Raw genomic sequence first — 18,403 nt, forward strand, 5'->3', positions numbered from 1 at the left:
ACATGATGTCCTAGTCCTATATCCACCACCCTCTGACAACATATGCTCCTATGAGCTCTACTGATAAAAACCTACCAAAAATAGCATTTTGGAGCAAAGTTCACCAATGCTCTCTGGAAGCCATTCCACCATATAGTAAAAAAGTATGTTCCTCACCATAGAAAGCTTAAGTTTTGCTATCTGTTGTACCACGATGACATCACTGCCAAAAAAGATACTGCTGTTATTTTCATCAAGACCAAAAGTACCATGGAGTTTGGAGAAAAGGACCCCATTGATTTCCAGGTTGGCATTAATTACCAGACTCCCAGTGTATTAACTGGTGAAGACTTGATCAACATACAACAAATATGTGCATGCTGGGAAACACAGCCATTTCTGGGGCCAGAACTCTTGTCTGGATGATCTAATTTATGCCAGTGTATCTGATTTAAGGGGAGTCTGGGGAGAGGAAGGAGGAAGAGGAAGAAGAGAAAGGGGAGGAGAAGAAAGAAGAAAAGAAAAAGAAGAGGGGAAGCTTCTGTGGCATATGTACAGTTTAATGATCTACTAAAATGCCAAGCTCACCATATTTAATATGCAGATGTATTCTCCACTGACTAGAAATCCACTCCCAGACCTTCAAGAAAATGACCTCTCATCATTCAAAGCATGAATAAATATCATCCTGTCACAATGTCCTTCAGAACATACAACTTAAAAAGGTCACACCAGGAAGAAAAGCAACCTTTCCTATAGATGCCCTATAATGAAGACTACACACACACAAAAGTTAAAAGGAACACATTGAGTCTTTTTTTAAAATTCAGCTTTTAGGCTGTTCTTAATATAAATTATAATAGTATTATAAATCTGTAATATTAGATTAATAAATAGAGCTTATAAACAGGACACAAACTTACATATTATGCTACTTAGGCAAGAACATAAGATTGTACATTCCATGAATAACGTTCCTACAATCAAATTTGTTAAAGTAAAATTTCTACCTATTTAAAATGTGCAGTTATGTACATGTGGTATTTGAGACTGAATCCAGGTCCTCATCTTATGGCAGGGAAGCATTTAACCAATGAGTTTTATGCACAGTACTATTTCTAACTTTCATTTTGTAACAGGGTCTCATTACATTTCCCAAGCTAGTGTTCAACTTGTAATCATCTGCCTCTGTTTACTGAGTAACTAGTATGACGGGGCTTCATCACCAGGCCCAGAGAGTTTGATTATTTTTGACAAATGTTATTGTTGTGTAACCATTACCACAATTAAAGTATGTTTCCATTACCAACAAAACCTCTGCAGTTGATTCTACCTACCAATAGCCTCCGGCAGCCATTTGCCTCTTGATACTATAAGTCTTAATTTTCTATAATCTTATGTAATATGTACTTTACTGTGTGTGGCTTATGTTTTTTTGTGGGTGCAAAACTGCATCCATGCTGTCAATATCTGTAATTAAATTCCTTTTACCAGGAGCGATATTACCCAATTTACTGATCTGCTCATCTACATCATCATGTAAGTGCTTCCCGATTCAAGGCTATCACAAATAAAACTGCTATATAACAAGTGCGAACAAATTTCTGCAAAAACCTGCAGAGACTGATGCACCAATCACGGACCACACATGCAGAGGACCTAGACCCCCTGCTCAGATGTAGCCAATAGGCAACACAGTCTCCATGCGGGCTTCCTAGTAAAGGCAGCAGGGGCTCTCTGACATGGACTCTGTTGTCTGCTCCTTGACACTTCTCCCTGGTGGGGTGGTCATGCCAGGCAACAGAGAAAAGAGGAGCTCTCCCCCTTTCTGTGGACTACGGAAGGAAAATAGGGGGATGGAGGGAAGAAGGGATGGACCAGGAGATGAAAAAGGGGACTACAATTGGGATATTGAAGTGAATAAATTATACAAAATTTAAAGACATTCTGCAAAAAGCACAGCTTTATTTCTCTTGAGCAAAGTATCTAGGAGAGGATTGCACCCTCATATATTAAACTGCCAAATATGTTCCAAGGAGGTGTACCATTTTATATATTCCTACAGGCAGTAATCAAATCTTCTATTTTTAATCAGGTCTCTTAATTCCTTTTTATTCAATTGTAACAGTTATTTATATGTTATGAATATAAATTATTTCTCAGACATATTTATCTAAATATTTGTTCTAGGTGAAGTTTGCTTTTTCATATCCTTAATGGTAAGTTCTAAAATTCATATTTTTAATTATTAAGAAATCAATTTAATTTTTTCTTCTATAGCTGTGATTTTGTGGGCTCTATTTCCTTCTGGATATTAGACACAGTTTTTTGTTGTTCTTTTTAAGTTCAGGACAATAAAGTACTTTGAGTTCAGATTTGTACATTATATTAGATAAAAACCTGTGTTTCAATATTTTCTACATATAATGTACATTTCATTCAGTAAATTTATTTGTAAGAATCAATATCTATTTCAGATTACTCAGACATACACAAAATATTCATGTATCATTAATATGACTCACTTTTAAGGTAAACTCAAAGGGAAGTACTATATACATCAAACTATACACTTCCATTGTTTTATGTATTATATGCTCTTTCCATTCAAATTATAAAATTTAAATTTTGATCTCCTTGAGAAGAAGACAAAGTGTACTGGAATTTGTATTAGGATTTCACTGATGCTAAAAAGCAATGTTAGTCTGTTTCATAATGCCTGTTTACAATTTAAAAATATCTAGGCCCAGTTTAATGAATAACTGAATGAATGAATGAATAAACAAATAAATAAATAAATAAATAGCAGAGGCCTGCATCCCCACTCCCAAATCAATTACAGCACTGCATTTTTATTAAGAGCCTTAATTCAGAAATGCAGGTATAACACCTTAAATGAAGTTAATTATATCTATTAAAAATTTAAAATATCTGAAGCTAGAAGTATGTTTTGTCATAACTATTGCTACTATCCTGCCTGGAAATTAGAACACCTATTATAAAAATTAATTTCCACATAAGCCTATTATGAAAAGTAAACTTCAGATTAAATACCAAGCAACTCGGTAACCATGTAAAAAGAGCTACGAATCTCTGCCCCTGGAGGCTCTGCAGGTGTGCTGCTGTGCCACCTGTGCGTCACGGCAGGGAGGAGAGGCTAGGTCTGCTCTCAAAGCTCTGACCTATGAACAACTGAATATTTAGTAGCCTAACATTCCCTGAAAAAAAGCAAGCCTGAGATGACCACCAGTCCAGGGCCAGGGCCAGGAAGCAGGACCATCAGTTGGTGCCTCGCAGGGTTGAGAGGGGGCAGACTATGGCAGAGATGACCCCTACCTGAAGTCATAACATACAGGAGAAGCATAGCACTCTTGAGACAACCCCAGATACTCAGAGACCCAGAGGTATTAAGAGGAGCTATAAATGGTAGAGAAATGGAAGAGAAAGAGAAACAGAAGAATGTGGGCACAAGGAAGAGAGGGTAGTGAGGAACAGCCTTTAATGAGTAGCCTGTGATGCTACCTGGGACCATGATGTGGTCCTAGCCCCACTAGGGGCCACATCTGGGTCCATGGCACTGTAGCAGCAAGGGTCTGTCGCCACCAAAGGCCAGGCAGATATCCCCGGTCTGGGCTGCCACCCAGGGATGTGTTAATACCTGAGGGCTATGCAGAACTAGCCCCATTCCTCACCTGGACAATCATGGGAGAGCTGGCCCTGGAGGCATAAAGCAGAAGGGCTGACTCCTTCCCTAGCTAGCTGCAGTACCCAGAGAGCAAGATGAGCCAGCCCCAAGGATTCAACCTTGAGAGAGCTGCCTCTAACACTCACTCCTGTGCAGTGGTGTGGACAAGGAAGGGATATCTGCCTCATCCTTTACCACCTGCAGTGGAACAGGCAGGAGACCTTGTCCTGGATTCATAAGAGCAGTAAAACTGGCCTTAGCCTCACCAGCTGCAGCACTTGGAAGAGCAGGCACGACACCTCACCTGGGCATCACAGTAGAGCTGTTCCTGGTAGCAAGGAGGGCAGGGGCTGGCCCTGAGGGAGTGAGCATGGTAGAGCCGGCCCCACAACTTATCTAGTGTGTGGTGACATATACAAGGGAGAGATTGTTCCCCCCCTTTTCATTCCACCTACAGCAGGAATGAAAGCTGGCTTTGAGGTCATCAGAGCAAGAGAGCTGGCCCTGCCCCTCACCTGCCATAGCACAGTAAAGCTAGCTCTGGATGTGGGGGTGGCAGGTGAGCCAGCCCCAAGGATGTGAGCATAGAAAAGCTAGCCCTGTCTTTTGTCTGCTGGGCAGTGGGATGGATAAGAGAGACACACCCTCCTCCCTTCCTTCATCCTCACCATCTTTATAGGAGGGAAAGCTGGCACCCGGGTCATGAGAGTGGGAGAACTAACCACGTCCCGAACCTGCTGCAACACTCTAGAGTGCAGGCCCTGCACTTCACTGAGTAACAGGGTAGAGCTGGCCCTGTTTTCAGGGGTTGCTGGGAGCAGGCATGAAAGCTGGCAGCATGACCAACTCAGATACCTCTCAGGCCCAGTTCCAGGGCTTTGAATTGGTCCATCCCAACATCTACCCCATGGATGAACTGCTGGAGTGCATGAAGGGGCCGGTCCTACAGATCCAAAACTACAGGACACAGGGCAACAACAGGATTATCTAAGAGGAGTTTCAGTGACGTTCCAGTATTGATAAGGTAGCAGAAGGCCAAAAACTCTTACCAGACCTAAGACCCAGTGCAACATTTTCAAGTTAAGAAGTGTGGACAAAGGGGTATACTGTGGGACACACTGTGACACGCTATAGCTTCCATAATGAGATTTTTTTTTTCTCTATTCGTGAGGAGGTTGTAAGGGTGAGAGCAGGTTGAGAGGAGGGAGAGATGAGTGGGACTGGGGTGCATGATGTGAAATTCACAAAGAACTAATTAAAAGCTTTTTAAAAATAAGTACAAATCTATAAAATATCTAAAAAAAAGTGAAGGACAAAAAAAAGTGAGGAAAAGGATAGCCTGAAATTCCATACTCAGCTAAATTAATATTCAAAAAGTGAAAGTCAGAAAAGATTTCATGACTAGTCACTTAGCTCAATGATTAGTGTTTACTATGCAAGTCTGATGACCTGAGTTTGATCCTCAGTACCTACACAAATGTAGAACAAGAGAACCAACCCTGCAAGCCTGTCCTCATATGCACACACGTGTGCACACATTCATGTACACACACACACAATGCATGCATACACATGCCAAAATAATTAATTAGTAAATGTCTTAAAATTTAAAAAGAAATCTTCAGACATACAAAAAAAACCTGACCAGCAGCAGACCTTAACTGAAAGGGCTATTTTTAATGTATCTTACGAAGCATCAAATCACAGAAAAGAAATGTAATGGACCACGCAAAACACAAGAAAATCCAAAGGAAGTGCCAAGCATTCAAGGAACAACTAATTTCAATTCTAAGTAGCAAAAAAAAACAAAGGAACACTTTTATCATGAATCTGGTATTACCTTAACATCAAAAATAAATAAGGGTAGACATTTTAAAAAGTGAACGGAATAGATCAATATGTCTTATGCAAATAGATATAAATATTTGTAAACTAAACAGCAAAATATGAGGAAAAAAGACAATACAGTCTTGATGTCAAAGAATGGCGGCATAGAGGGCCACTGAAAGACTCTACCCATCAGGGTATCCAAGAAGATGCAGAGACTCATGGCTAAACTCTGTACAGAGTGCAGGGAATATTATAGAAGAAAGACCTGGAGAAAAGGAGCTCCACAAGGAGACCAACAGAGCCAAAAATCTGGGTTCAGGGGTTCCTGCAGAGACTGACGAATCAACCAAGAACCAAGCATGGAGAGGACCTACACTCCCTGCTCAAATGTAACCCATGGACAGCTCGGTCTCCATATGGGTTCCCTAGTAAAGGGGGGAAGGGTCTGTCTCTGATGTGGACTCAGTGGCCAGCTCTTTGATCACCTCCCCCTGGTGAGGTGGCCAAATTAGGCCACAGAGAAAGAGGATGCAGACAGTCCTGATAAAACCTGATAGGCTAGGGTCACATAGTAGGTGAAGAGGACTTCTCCTATCAGTGGACTAGGGGAGGGACACAGTGGGGAAAGAGGGATGGAGGGTGTGACCAGGAGGAGATGAGGGAGGGAGCTACAGCTGAGATACAAAGTGAATAAACTGTAATAAGTAATAATACTAAACAAAAATATTTTAAAGATATTTCAATAAATACAACAAACAAAATTCTAAAGAAAAAAAAAAAGGAGTGGTGTCAAGTTCCCTGAACTTTAATCAAATAAAATATTCTTAGTCTTTTTTCAGCCAGCTCAGGATCTAGGTGAGGTTATACTAACAGTCTACAAATTGTACATATGCTTTTTCATATCTTTGAAATACTATCCATTATAGCTTTTCTTAAGCTGTGAGAAGTAGTAATTTTTAAATCAGACCTAACTGAAACCACAGACTCTGGAAAAAATAATAAGACAATTTACTCCAAAGAACCCTGAAAGTATTTAGAACTCAACAATTTTAATCGGGTACGGGAGTAAAACTTCCTCCTAAAATCTGGACAATTTTGTATTAAATCTACATACTTATAAGACACTCTGTCCCTCCATCACACTTAGTCAAGTAAATACTTTCCTTAGGTTAACAAAAGATCTTTATTTTGCTATCTGAAAAAAAAATGGACTAAAGAACTATCAATGTATCTCAGTGGTATAGTGCTTACCTAGCAAGTACAAGGCCCTGAGTTCAATCCCCAGTAGGAGTGGACCACAAGATGTGAGAGAGAACTAAAGGGTCTCAATATTAAGATCACTAAGTAATTAAACAGCAACCTGAAGCTAAGCTAAACAACAAGGAGGACCATGGGGGGAAGGAGGTGCTTAAATCTCATTCAGAATGGCAAACAGGATAGACACCAGAAGTGGTGGAAGAGCCTACTATAGAAGGTCCTCTGAAAGGCTCCACCCAACAGGGGATTCAAGCAGATGCTGAGACTCATAGACAAACTTTTGGGCAGAGCACAGGGAGTCTTATGGAAGAATGGGGGATAGAAGGACACAGAGGAGACAGGAGCTTCACAAGGGGACAAAGCTAAAAAATTCTGAGTCCAGAAGGTCCTGCAGAAACTGATGCACCAACCAAGGACCATGCATGGAGAGGACCTAGACACCCTGCTCAGCTATGGCCAATATAAGCAGCTCAGTATCCATATGGGTTCCTGAGTATGGTGAACAGGGACTACCCCTTGTCATGAACTCGGTTGCCTGCTCTTTGATCACTTCTCCTTGGTGATGTGATCTAACCAGGCCACAGAGGAAGAGGATCCAGGCAGTCCTGATGATAAGTTAGGAGCAAGATGGCAGAGGAAGAGAACTCCGCCTTTCAGTATTGCCCAGGAATGAGCCTCCAATACCAAGTGGTCAGTCCTAAAAGATATAGACATAAAAGTAACACTAAAAAGATTCAGTGGGTTTCATTTATATATTTATTCACATATATGTAAATGTAACAATAATAATTAAAGAAAAAGTGGCCATGAATTTTAAAAAGTGTGGGAAGGGGAGTCTTGGGGAGGAGTGGGAGGAGGACAGGAAGGAGAAATATGGCGTAATTCTATTTTAATCAAATTAAAAATTTTTTAAACAAAAATAAATTTTAAAAGATTAAACAAAAAAGTCACATTACCAAGGCACCACACAACAAAATTTGTGACCATCAAAAGTAAACACTTCCAAAGAGAAGTCAAAATGATTCTTGACTTTCTAATAGTAATCTTGGATGAATACAGAAAAAATTGACTATTTCATCAGTAAATAGTATTTTCAATATCAAAAATATAAATATTGAATATGGATTGAAATTTTTTGATATAATTTTTTGAAACTGGAAAAAGGCACAACCTTCCCAGAGTCTGCCTACCCTCCCTTGAAAGCACCCTCATGGGCCCCCATATCTAGCCCTAGCCCAATATCCAATGCCCTCGCCTAGTCTGCTCACCTTGCCTGCCTTGCCCACCTCTGGTCTTCCACCAGGACCGTCCTTTCTACTTTGTAACCAAACTCTCAGCACACCCATATCCTGCACATCCGTCACTAGGATCTAACACTGCCTGGATCTGCCTGATCCTTCCATGTCTGCACCCTCAACCCCCACTCTACCCCCAAACTCCAAGATTGTACCTGGATGCAAACCTTGTATGCCATCTCAGACCCCTATATCCACTGACTTCATTCCACCTGAGCCAAATCCAGCCTTTAGGCCCAACCTCTGTGGCACATACTATGTTCTGCCCCAACCTTCTCGGCCCACCACCAGACACAGGATTAACAAAAGAAGTCCTCAAGAAATTAATAAAAGAAGTGCCTAGATCTCATTGCAAAATTAAAAACAATATAAAAGATCAAGATAGCATCTCCCTCACAAAATTATTTAGTCCTATAGAAATGTTTGCCAGTGATAATTACTTAGATGAACTACAAGATACAGGATTTAAAAAAAGAACAAAATGTGTTGATCAAAGAATTCAGTGAGTTTAAAGATGACACAAAGAGTTCAATGAACTTAAAAGAGAATTAAAGACTTAAACTGGAAGAGTAAAAGAAGAGTTAGTAAGATTTAGTCTCAATTATTATAACAATTACATAAGCCAAGAAACGGTTAGAGAGCCTGTACTACTTTAAATTAAGTATGTTTAAAAAGAAGAAAAAATAAATAAATAAATAGCAATCATAGGAAATAGGAAAAAGAACTAGGACTGACTACTTCTGGGGAGTAGGACCAGATGATAAGGAAGAACTACGCAGAGTTTGAGTTTTGTTAGTTTTTTATTTTTGTAGTTGATTGTTTTTATCTTGTATCTTTTACTGCTGCTTGACTTTTAAATATGTATGTACACTACTTTAAATAGTCAAGTTATGAAAAATTAAACACCAATTTTACATTTAAATTTTTCAAACCTCTGAAACCATTTTTATAATAAAATACCAGAAAATGGGTACTTATTATTCATTTTATGAAATTATAGAAGTGTTAAGGAAATACAGTTAAAGCTGTTCGTTCATGCCCATAATAAAGGTTACAAGAGCAATAACTCTACTTATTTTGGCACTAACATATACAAAATAAAATTTGTGGGAATCTTCCCACAATGTGAAAAAATTAAGCTCGGCATGTTTTATCAAAGTAATAGTAGAAGTATTGATCATCATTTCAGCATCAGCAGTGAAATGGATGGTCACAGAAACCAGACTTAAGTCTGTTAACTAAATCATGAAACTGATTTTAACTGAGGAACCCGAAGAAGAAAAAAACCAGTACAAGCTGAAATGCTCCTATGGGTAATACACAAGTAGGAACTGACAACTGACTAGTGTATATTTAACCACTTTTAGTTTCAGTTTCATCTCAGTTTTCTTCCAACTGACCTTTTGCCCTCTCTTTCAGGTTCTCATAAAATAACGCAAGCAAAACAAAATACAGAAAAGGATGGCAATAACGTCCAGACATGCAGGAGAGTGAGTTACATTTAACATCTGAAGGCACTGCTGTGATCCGCATCCCACACTTAGTGCCTGCATCTTAGAAATGAGAACATCAAAAAGAAAAACTTCAATCAGAGTTTTGTGGGGTTTTTTTGTTTTGTTTTGTTTTTGTTTTGTTTTGTTTTTTTTTTTCAGAAAGTGGCTGAGAAATAATTTCCTTAAAAATGGAGGAATAGTCAAACCTTTTCTAATTTTTCAAGCAAAGAATTACAGACACTACCTCATAAGTAACTTAAAATCCAAATCTTTTCTCATACTTATTTCTGATAATCGATGATAGCATCTCTTTTTCCCTGTTTCATAGTACTGTCATAATAAAATCAATCCACCTTTTATATCTTGGGAGTTTTAAAATAATTTCTAGAACCAATGTTTCCAATCCCAATGTAGCAAATACCTGAAACTAAAGTTGTCATTCAGCACAAGTTATTACAACCATTGACTGACATTTCAACAACAACAAAATTCTTTTCATAGTAATTAACCCTGATAAACATTCAGATTCCAAACATTATAACCTACTAGACCTACAGAAGAATGAAAAATCATGGTCTTTACTACAAGAACTAGAAGGAAGGAAAAAGACCTTGAATTTCATCTTAAGATGTCCCCACATAATTAAACTAGTCCTTTAAACTAACAACATCACAATTACTGGAGATATACAAAATTAATAACAAAATTTTTAATATAGAATTTTATTTTTAAGTATTAAATACATTTGTCAGGGACGTTAACCTACTAAGATAGCAATATCACAAGCTCTAGAAAACAAATGTTCTCTTTCTCTAGCTCTAGTTTAGCTAGAGAACTGTTTCAATTCAAAAGCATCATCTTTGCTAACATTATTCTCATAGGTTTCCCTAAATAACACTTTATGCTTTAAAAGTGAGGAGCTATTACAAACAGAGCCAGACTTTCTAATAAAATTAACTAAAAATGAGACAAACTTAGTGACGCTTTCATATAGAACAAATAAGATCATATCACCAAACAATATAAATTGTAGTCACTGAGTAGCATTAAGAACTGCTGCAAAGTCATACAGGAGCCAAATGTTTAAAATAAAATCCTACTGAAAAACCTTCAATAACTATAGAGTAGTTCACTAACAATTAATTGTCTGAACACTAGACTTCTTAAAATAATCAACAAATAAGGAACAGCTTTTCAAATATTTTGTGTCACTTAACTACTAAAATATAAAGACCTAAAGAAACTAAACAACAAGGAGGACCATGGAAGGAAGGAGGTGCTTGAATCTCATTCAGAATGGCAAACAGGATAGACACCAGAAGTGGTGGAAGAGCCTTCTAAAGAGGGTCCTCTGAAAGGTTCCACCCAACAAGGGATTCAAGCAGATGCTGAGACTCACAGCAAAATTTTGGGCAGAGCACAGGGAGTCTTATGGAAGAAGGGGGGATAGAAGGTCACAGAGAATGACAGGAGGTCCACAGGAAGATCAACAAAGCTAAAAATTCTGAGCCCAGGGGGTTCTGCAGAGACTGATGCACCAACCAAGGACCATGCATGGAGAGGACCTAGACACCCTACTCAGATATAGCCAATAAGCAGTTCAGTATCCATATGGGTTCCTGAGTAAGGGGAGTAGGGGCTGCCTCTGTCATGAACTTGGTTTCCTGCTCTTTGATCACTTCTCCCTGGTGATGCGCCCTTGCCAGACCGCAGAGGAAGAGGATCCAGGCAGTCCTGATGAGACATAAGATAAAGGGAGATGGCAGGGGAGAACTCCCCTTTCAGTGGACTAGGGGAAAAGAATAGAGGGGAAGAGGAAGGGAGGGTAAGACTAGAAGGAGTTGAGGGAGGGGGCTTCAATTGGGATATATAATGAATAAATTGTAAAAAAAAAAAAAATACTAATACTAAAAAATAAAAGTGGAAAAAGAGAAGAAAAGAAGAAGGTGCCCAGCTGAGTCTCTTCCTGTCCAGAACCTCTCAGCGTGGAGTGAAGTGATTCCTTTATCCTATCATATGTTGGAAAGCATCAAGTTTAGAAACATCCTAACTGTTACAAATCCAAAGACTGTGTGGATGGGGGGGGGGGGGGGGAATTTCCAATAAACTTCAAATAACTATTTGTTCCTCGCAGAGAAATATAACTTGCAGTCTTGGAATGGGAAGGCTTTTTATTTGACAAAGGCAGCAGAATCACCAAGCTTAGCTAAGCCACAGAGGACCAAGAAACATTCTTCAAGAGGAGTCCTCAGCCTGGCTCAGAGTTTTTCAGAGATGTCTGCTAAGGGTTCAAAATAACAACTTCTATTATCTCTTAAGATCTACACAACACAGCCACCTAGCCAGTCAGTTCTTCCATCTGCACTATTTACAATACCATCTTTGAAGTAAAGCAGAATAGGGTTTTGGTTTGGTTTGATTTTGAGACAGTAGGAAGCTAAAGTGGCTTCAAATCCTATCTCAGCCTCTCTAATGCCTATGTCTAGTGGTTCTGAACTTCTCCAGGCTCCAGTTTCTCTAAGCCTAAATGCAGAAAAAAAAAATCATGGCGTATTTTGATAACTATTGATAACAACGTTAAACTGAAAGAGATGATAAAAATTAAATGTAGCACAAATCAATCTTATGTATGGCAACAAACAGTGGGGGAAGGGCACACTTCTTAAGTGACTGTTTGAAGCCAGCATGGTCCAAATTCACCAGACTTGGACATAAAAAAAGAAAACTACAGATCAGAATCTATTATGAATACAGATGAAAACTTTTTAAATCAAAATAGAAATTTAAGAAAGAGCAGTACGGCTGGAAGAAGTGGTGCACACCTTGCAATCCAGGACTCTGGAAGAAAGAGGCAGATGGATCTCTGTGAGTTTGAGGCCCCTGATCTACAGAGGCAGCTAAGTCTGCACAGAAAAACCCTGAAGAAAGGGAGAGAGAGAGAGAGAGAGAGAGAGAGAGAGAGAGAGAAAAGGACGGAAAGAAGGAAGGAAGGAAGGAAGGAAGGAAGGAAGGAAGGAAGGAAGGAAGGAAGGAAGGAAGGGGAGAGGGAAAGAGCAATAGTTAGATAATATAACCAAATAAAATTTATTCCAGAAACAAATATTTGATTCAAGATTTACAAATAGCAGGTCGCAATGATACATGCCTTTAATCCAAGCACTCAGGAGGCAGAGGCAAGCTGATAGCTATGAGTTCGCCTGGTCTACAAAGTGAGAACAGGACAGCCATGCCTACAAAAGAGAAACCCTGTTTCAATCACACATACACACATACACACACACATCCCAAAAAAAAAAAAAATAGCAGAGGGAGATGGCTCAGTTGGTAACTGCCCGCAACACAAGCATAAAGACTTGAATTTAGATTCATAGCACCCATGAAATATTAGACAGACAGATAGATGGATGATAGATAGAAAAATAGACAGACAGTGTATAGTAGGACACAATCCCAGAACTGACAAAACAGACAGGAGGATCCTGAGTTGCTGTCCAGCCAACCTAGCAGAATAAGTAAGCTCCATATTTAGTGAAACAGTTACAAAAACATAAGGAGTCTACACAAATCAGACTCCCCAAGCAGTCAGCTAAGGACAAGGCCATGTCATTTGATTTAATGGCAACTAACAGATTTCAGGAGATGGGAAGACATAGCATTCTGTTGTATACTCATTAGTCAGTATACTAGGCCCTACCAGATAGGTCCAAACAAACCCAGGGTCACACTTACCTAGGTTAAACTCTGTGGGCCACAAATAAACAAAAGTAAATATGGACAAAGATTTTTTTTTTAAGTGGAGGGTAACAGGTGGGAGGGAAACAAGAGAAGGTGAGGGTAAGCTATCTATACATACATTATATACATGCCAAAGAAGAAAATCTGCTAATAAAAATATAAATAAACAAATATATAATGTGGAAAAATGAATGAGGAAGACACACAACATTGACGTGTGGTCTCCATATACACAGGAGCAGTGGAGAGGAGGACTACATAAGCAAATGTAAAATTTTAAATAAGAATTTCTTGAAAGCAAGCAAAAATAGTAAATGAAAGTCAAATACATAGCATATTACAAGCTGTAATAAATATGTATAGTACATATATGCATATATATAATATAAATAATCATGACATAGTGATGGCTAAATCACTGTCACTAAATCCCACTGCTCACTGCTATGCCTGTCTTTTTTTTCCCCTCTTCTTTTGCCTCCTTCTTTTGTTCTGGTTGATATTTTCTGCTTTACTTTAACCTACTTGGATATTTTCTTTACTTTTTTCTTGCCATGCTACTTTACTATATTTGGATGTCTGTCCACACCTAACTATCTTTGAAACACACATACAAAAACTTCACTGGACTTTTTCCCTAAAACCATCACTCTTGGAGACTAGTGCTACTTTCCTTTAAAAGTACATAGCCATCATTTCTTGTCCCCAAATTTATGTTCACTACTGAAGGGCAGTAACCCATATACATCAAATCCCACTAACTTCCCTAGTTACCTCAATTTCTATTAAAACAAAACTGTATCCTCTTTCTGTGTACTGTTTTCTCCTAACTTCTTGAATTACATCTTTACAGGCTTTTTTTTCCCCTCATGTGTGAGTTTTTGGGCTCAATTTCTAGCACCAAAACAAACAAATAACATCTTCCCACCCCAAAATATATTGTTTTAGAACTTGCAGCATAGATATCTGGCCCATCTTATTGCTTAGACTGTTTATATTATTTCAATTTTTCCTGTTTCATAAAATATGAAGTCTATTAAATGCATTACTTTAAAGCCACATTAAACCTGTTTCCAAATTTCTGAAATCATTTTAGCAGCTTTAAAGTATATACATATATCACATATGTATTATGTATATGTAATATCACATATTTTTTGCTCATTATGTTTTTAAATCAGATAACATAAAAAACATGACATAACATTATTTTCTTAGTTTTATAGACAGTATAAAAAAGGTTATAGAACTGAGGGTGTTAAGGCCCATGGTGAGTGTTCATTATGTGAAAGCATAGGTCTAAGCTGTGAAAATGGAGCCATGAACATCAACAAAGCCTGCCCTCATTAGAGAACTTAAATTGTAGCTGGGGAAATGATTATATGGAACATAAACATATGTGCTGTCATGCAGTATTTGTTATGATGAAAGATAAGAGAACATACAAATACTGCATTTGGTCGGTTTATTTTATAGACATAAGGTTACTGTGTAATTTAAATGCTGATTTCTGTAACATCCTCCACCCCCCATATCTGGCTGCAGTCCCTGTTCTGAGAATCTCATGTCTCAATGTTGTGTAAACACTGCTTCCCAATTGTCCTCTTATACGCCATAAAGGAGGTTACAGCTAATCACTGAGCAGGGCAGAGAAACGAGCTGGACTTCCTGACAGCCAAAGGAGGATAAGTTAGAGGAGGAAGTAGGGGATTCAACCACTGGAGAGGTCCAGGGGACAATAGAAGAGGAACTGGAGCAGAGAAAGCTACAAAGTGCAAGTATCTCTGGAATGTATGGGAGGAAACCAGATTAGCTTAGAGGGTTAAGAATAGAGTAATAACTGCTCAGTTATTCTGTTGTGAAGCTTATTATTAAACAAATATTAAAAAGTATCGATTATTTGTGTGATAGCCAGGATAAGAGAGAAACTGAAAAACAAAGTTTTATAAAAATAACTTTCTAACAGTATTTAGAAAAAAAAATGTTTTCTACAAACCAAACTGTTTACTAAGGTAAAAATCACTTAATTTTAATTGGAGCAACATCTACTTACCTTGTTTTTCTTGTCTCTAAAACTTACTAGCACCTGACTATAGTTTGCTGCATAGTTTAAATAAAATTTTGTATGGGTAGTGTCTATGCAGCACTGACAGATTTCTCAATTTACAAACTGTAAATGAATGCTAGTAGTCCCTATTCGGGACATGACTACTCTGCATATTGTATATGTATGCCTTGTATGAGCCAAGAAAAGGATGATTTACTCCTCTATTAAATACCTACTTTACTGTGCATATTTCCAAATTCTAGACTGAAGCTTCTGTTTTCTTTCCCAAGTTTGGCGATTGCCTTTTTTATTCAAGCATCCTAACATACTATAAGTCCATTAATTCTAAATATATGAATCATGATTAGTTTCATAGATGCATACTTACACAGTTACTACTTAGGTCTAGAAATGCCTAATACTTAACACATAAGAAATTTTTATTCACTCTGAGCCATTACTGTTTAGACAGATGTCACTACTGATTTCTGTGTTTTCCACTTTTTAAATTTCATATAAGTTGAATTATGTGATTTGTCATCGTTATTTTCTGTAAAGTCTGCCTATAAAAATTATCAGCATTGTATCAACAGTTTATTTAAGTTTTCTGTAGTATTCTGTGGCATAAACATACACATGTTATTTATTTGCTCTTTAGTTTACAGACATTTGGGTTGTTTTCATTTGGGGAGTCAGTGATAAATATAGCTATAATGGAGACTCATACAGCCATTGGTATGAACTACTTTTGTTGACTGTAAACCATGTTTTTTGTGCTTTTGACGGTTTGCTGAACTTCAGCATTAGACAATTCAGAGCGGTTTGCTGAACTTCAGCATTAGACAATTCAGAGAGCGATCTCTTCAAGGGAAAAAAAAATTACAAGTCAAAATTAGGTACAAGGGTAAAACCAATCTACACTGATAAAAAGTCACAGCATCACAAAAAATCCATAAAATAGAATTTTTTATCAATAATCCCAAGACATTTCTATTTATTGCTTCTTCATTTTATTGAATCTCATCACATATCTTTTGTGAGCACTCTTTCAATGGTAAGAATATTATAGATTTTCTATTAAAAACATATTAAAAAGTTTTTCAAAAACTAAATTATTTATATTTCATAAAATAGTTTGAAATTCACAAACTGTCACAGGTAATACATGCATACATACACACACAAACACACACATACTCGCCAGGCAAATTTTTAGTGCTACTGTCAAAGGAAATTTAAGGAAACTCAAATTGTTTCTTTCATTTGTATAATAACAAACCAGAAAGATTTCCCCAGACTAGCTTCTAGCTCTATTTATTTCAAAATTTGCCTCTAGCACATTAGTGTAGGCAGTGTACAATGGCTTTATCACCCCAAGACCTCTGAGAGTGGGTAAAAGAATGCCTCCAGATTCATTCCATAAAAACACTCTAAAATCACAAAGATTCAACATACAATGCTCATCCTTTTCAATGTGAAAGGATAACAAATTCAAGAGAAACTATACTTTTGAATCCTGAATTCTCACCTTTATTCAAGCTAGCAACAGACAGTTGTGTAAAATAAACTTGCACAACACAGGCCAGCAGCAGTGAACTGAAACTCCCTACGGTCAGAATCGTGAACATAAACGACCACTGCTCCATTGTGTACTAAAATTACTATCAGTTTGGTGACACTGTTTTGTGGTTTCCTTGTCCACAATGCTCATCTGTGCCTCCTGAATTTATACAGCCATAATTTTTCACCCTCAGTATAATACTGAATAAATTACATGGGATGTTGCATACTTTATCTTAAATAAGACTTTACTGTCAGGCGAGTGTACCCAACTGCAGGCTAATCGAGTGCTCTCGGCTACGCTACGGTGCTTGGTAGGTTACGTGGACTACAGTCCATTAGAACATACTTCCGATTTAGGGTGGCTTTGTTAGTACATAACTCCATGACAAGCCAAAATGTATTTGTGTTTGGCAACAGCAGCAGAAAAACATAAATATGTGCCATTTAAATGAAGTGTAAACCCAAAATTCAACTTCCCCACAGCAGGGTTCCCAAACTGTCTAAAAGTCACTCCAATGCCACATGACACGGAGATAAGAATGAAAATTAGTATTTTTTTATATTTTAAAATTTTTTTTAATTTTTTTCACCCATTCTTGAATGTCAACTACAACTTTCAAAACAAACATTCCTCCTTTCTAGAATCTAGTGACTATATTATCAACTTGACAGAAAAAGAAGATGGCTAGCTTGTATTCTGCATGAATTCCAAGGCCAAAATCTTTGGGGCACACAGCTAACAATAAAACATACTGAATAACACGGTATGGCTCTTGCCTCACACAATTTCCAACTGCTTGTGGTCTTTTCTACCTAGACAAAAAATAAAAACAACAAAACAATCCCATAATATTTATAATACTCAACTTCATTTAAATATGCAATGTTGTATTAAATGAGAAGTTAATAATAATCATTAAGAAAAAGGACACAATTGTAGGCCTTAATAAAGCCAAGCCTAAATTATTCCACCTCTAAAATCTTAAACATCCTTCCTTAAGAGAAGTCATGTGCTTATCAACCATAATTGATAAGTTTAATAATTTATCCACAATCATATTCAGGGTACTACATAAAGATGCCATATTAAAAACACAGTCAATAGCCTACTGCTAGCTAGCAAAGAGAAACAATAATATGCTCTTGATAAAGAAAATAAATAAAACTAAACATCAATACCAAGTAGCGATAAGTAGGCCTGTATAACATATCAAAGTTTGCATACAGAACCCACTCAGACAATGCAGAGTACATATTCAGTCATAAAGCCATCTTTCACTGAAAGACCTCATGGTAAACACACAACGGAACAAGAGTCCCCAAGTAAACAAGACAAACTGCTGACACAGTGTCACCACTTATACACAGGCAGTGACCTAGTTCTATTTGCTTTCAGGTGCTAGGATTCATTTTTCTCTAAGCCTGAAACATGCAACCTGATTTCCTGAAGATTTTACACATAAAGGATCAATGAATTAGTCGAGACATAAAAAGTAATTACAAGTTTTAAAATATCTAA

General features: G+C 37.7%; 1 protein-coding gene and 1 pseudogene across 1 annotated transcript in view; one reads left to right on the forward strand and one right to left on the reverse strand.

Moving 5' to 3' along the window:
• Positions 1-18,403, reverse strand: part of Pde3b (phosphodiesterase 3B) — a 141,430-nt gene that overhangs the window by 110,315 nt on the left and 12,712 nt on the right. The window lies entirely within an intron of this gene.
• LOC129691554 (small nucleolar RNA SNORA17) lies at positions 3,072-3,195 on the forward strand (annotated as a pseudogene).

This window comes from Psammomys obesus, unplaced genomic scaffold (genome assembly GCF_907164565.1).
Source record: "Psammomys obesus unplaced genomic scaffold, mPsaObe1.curated_primary_1811, whole genome shotgun sequence".
NCBI lineage: Eukaryota > Metazoa > Chordata > Mammalia > Rodentia > Muridae > Psammomys > Psammomys obesus.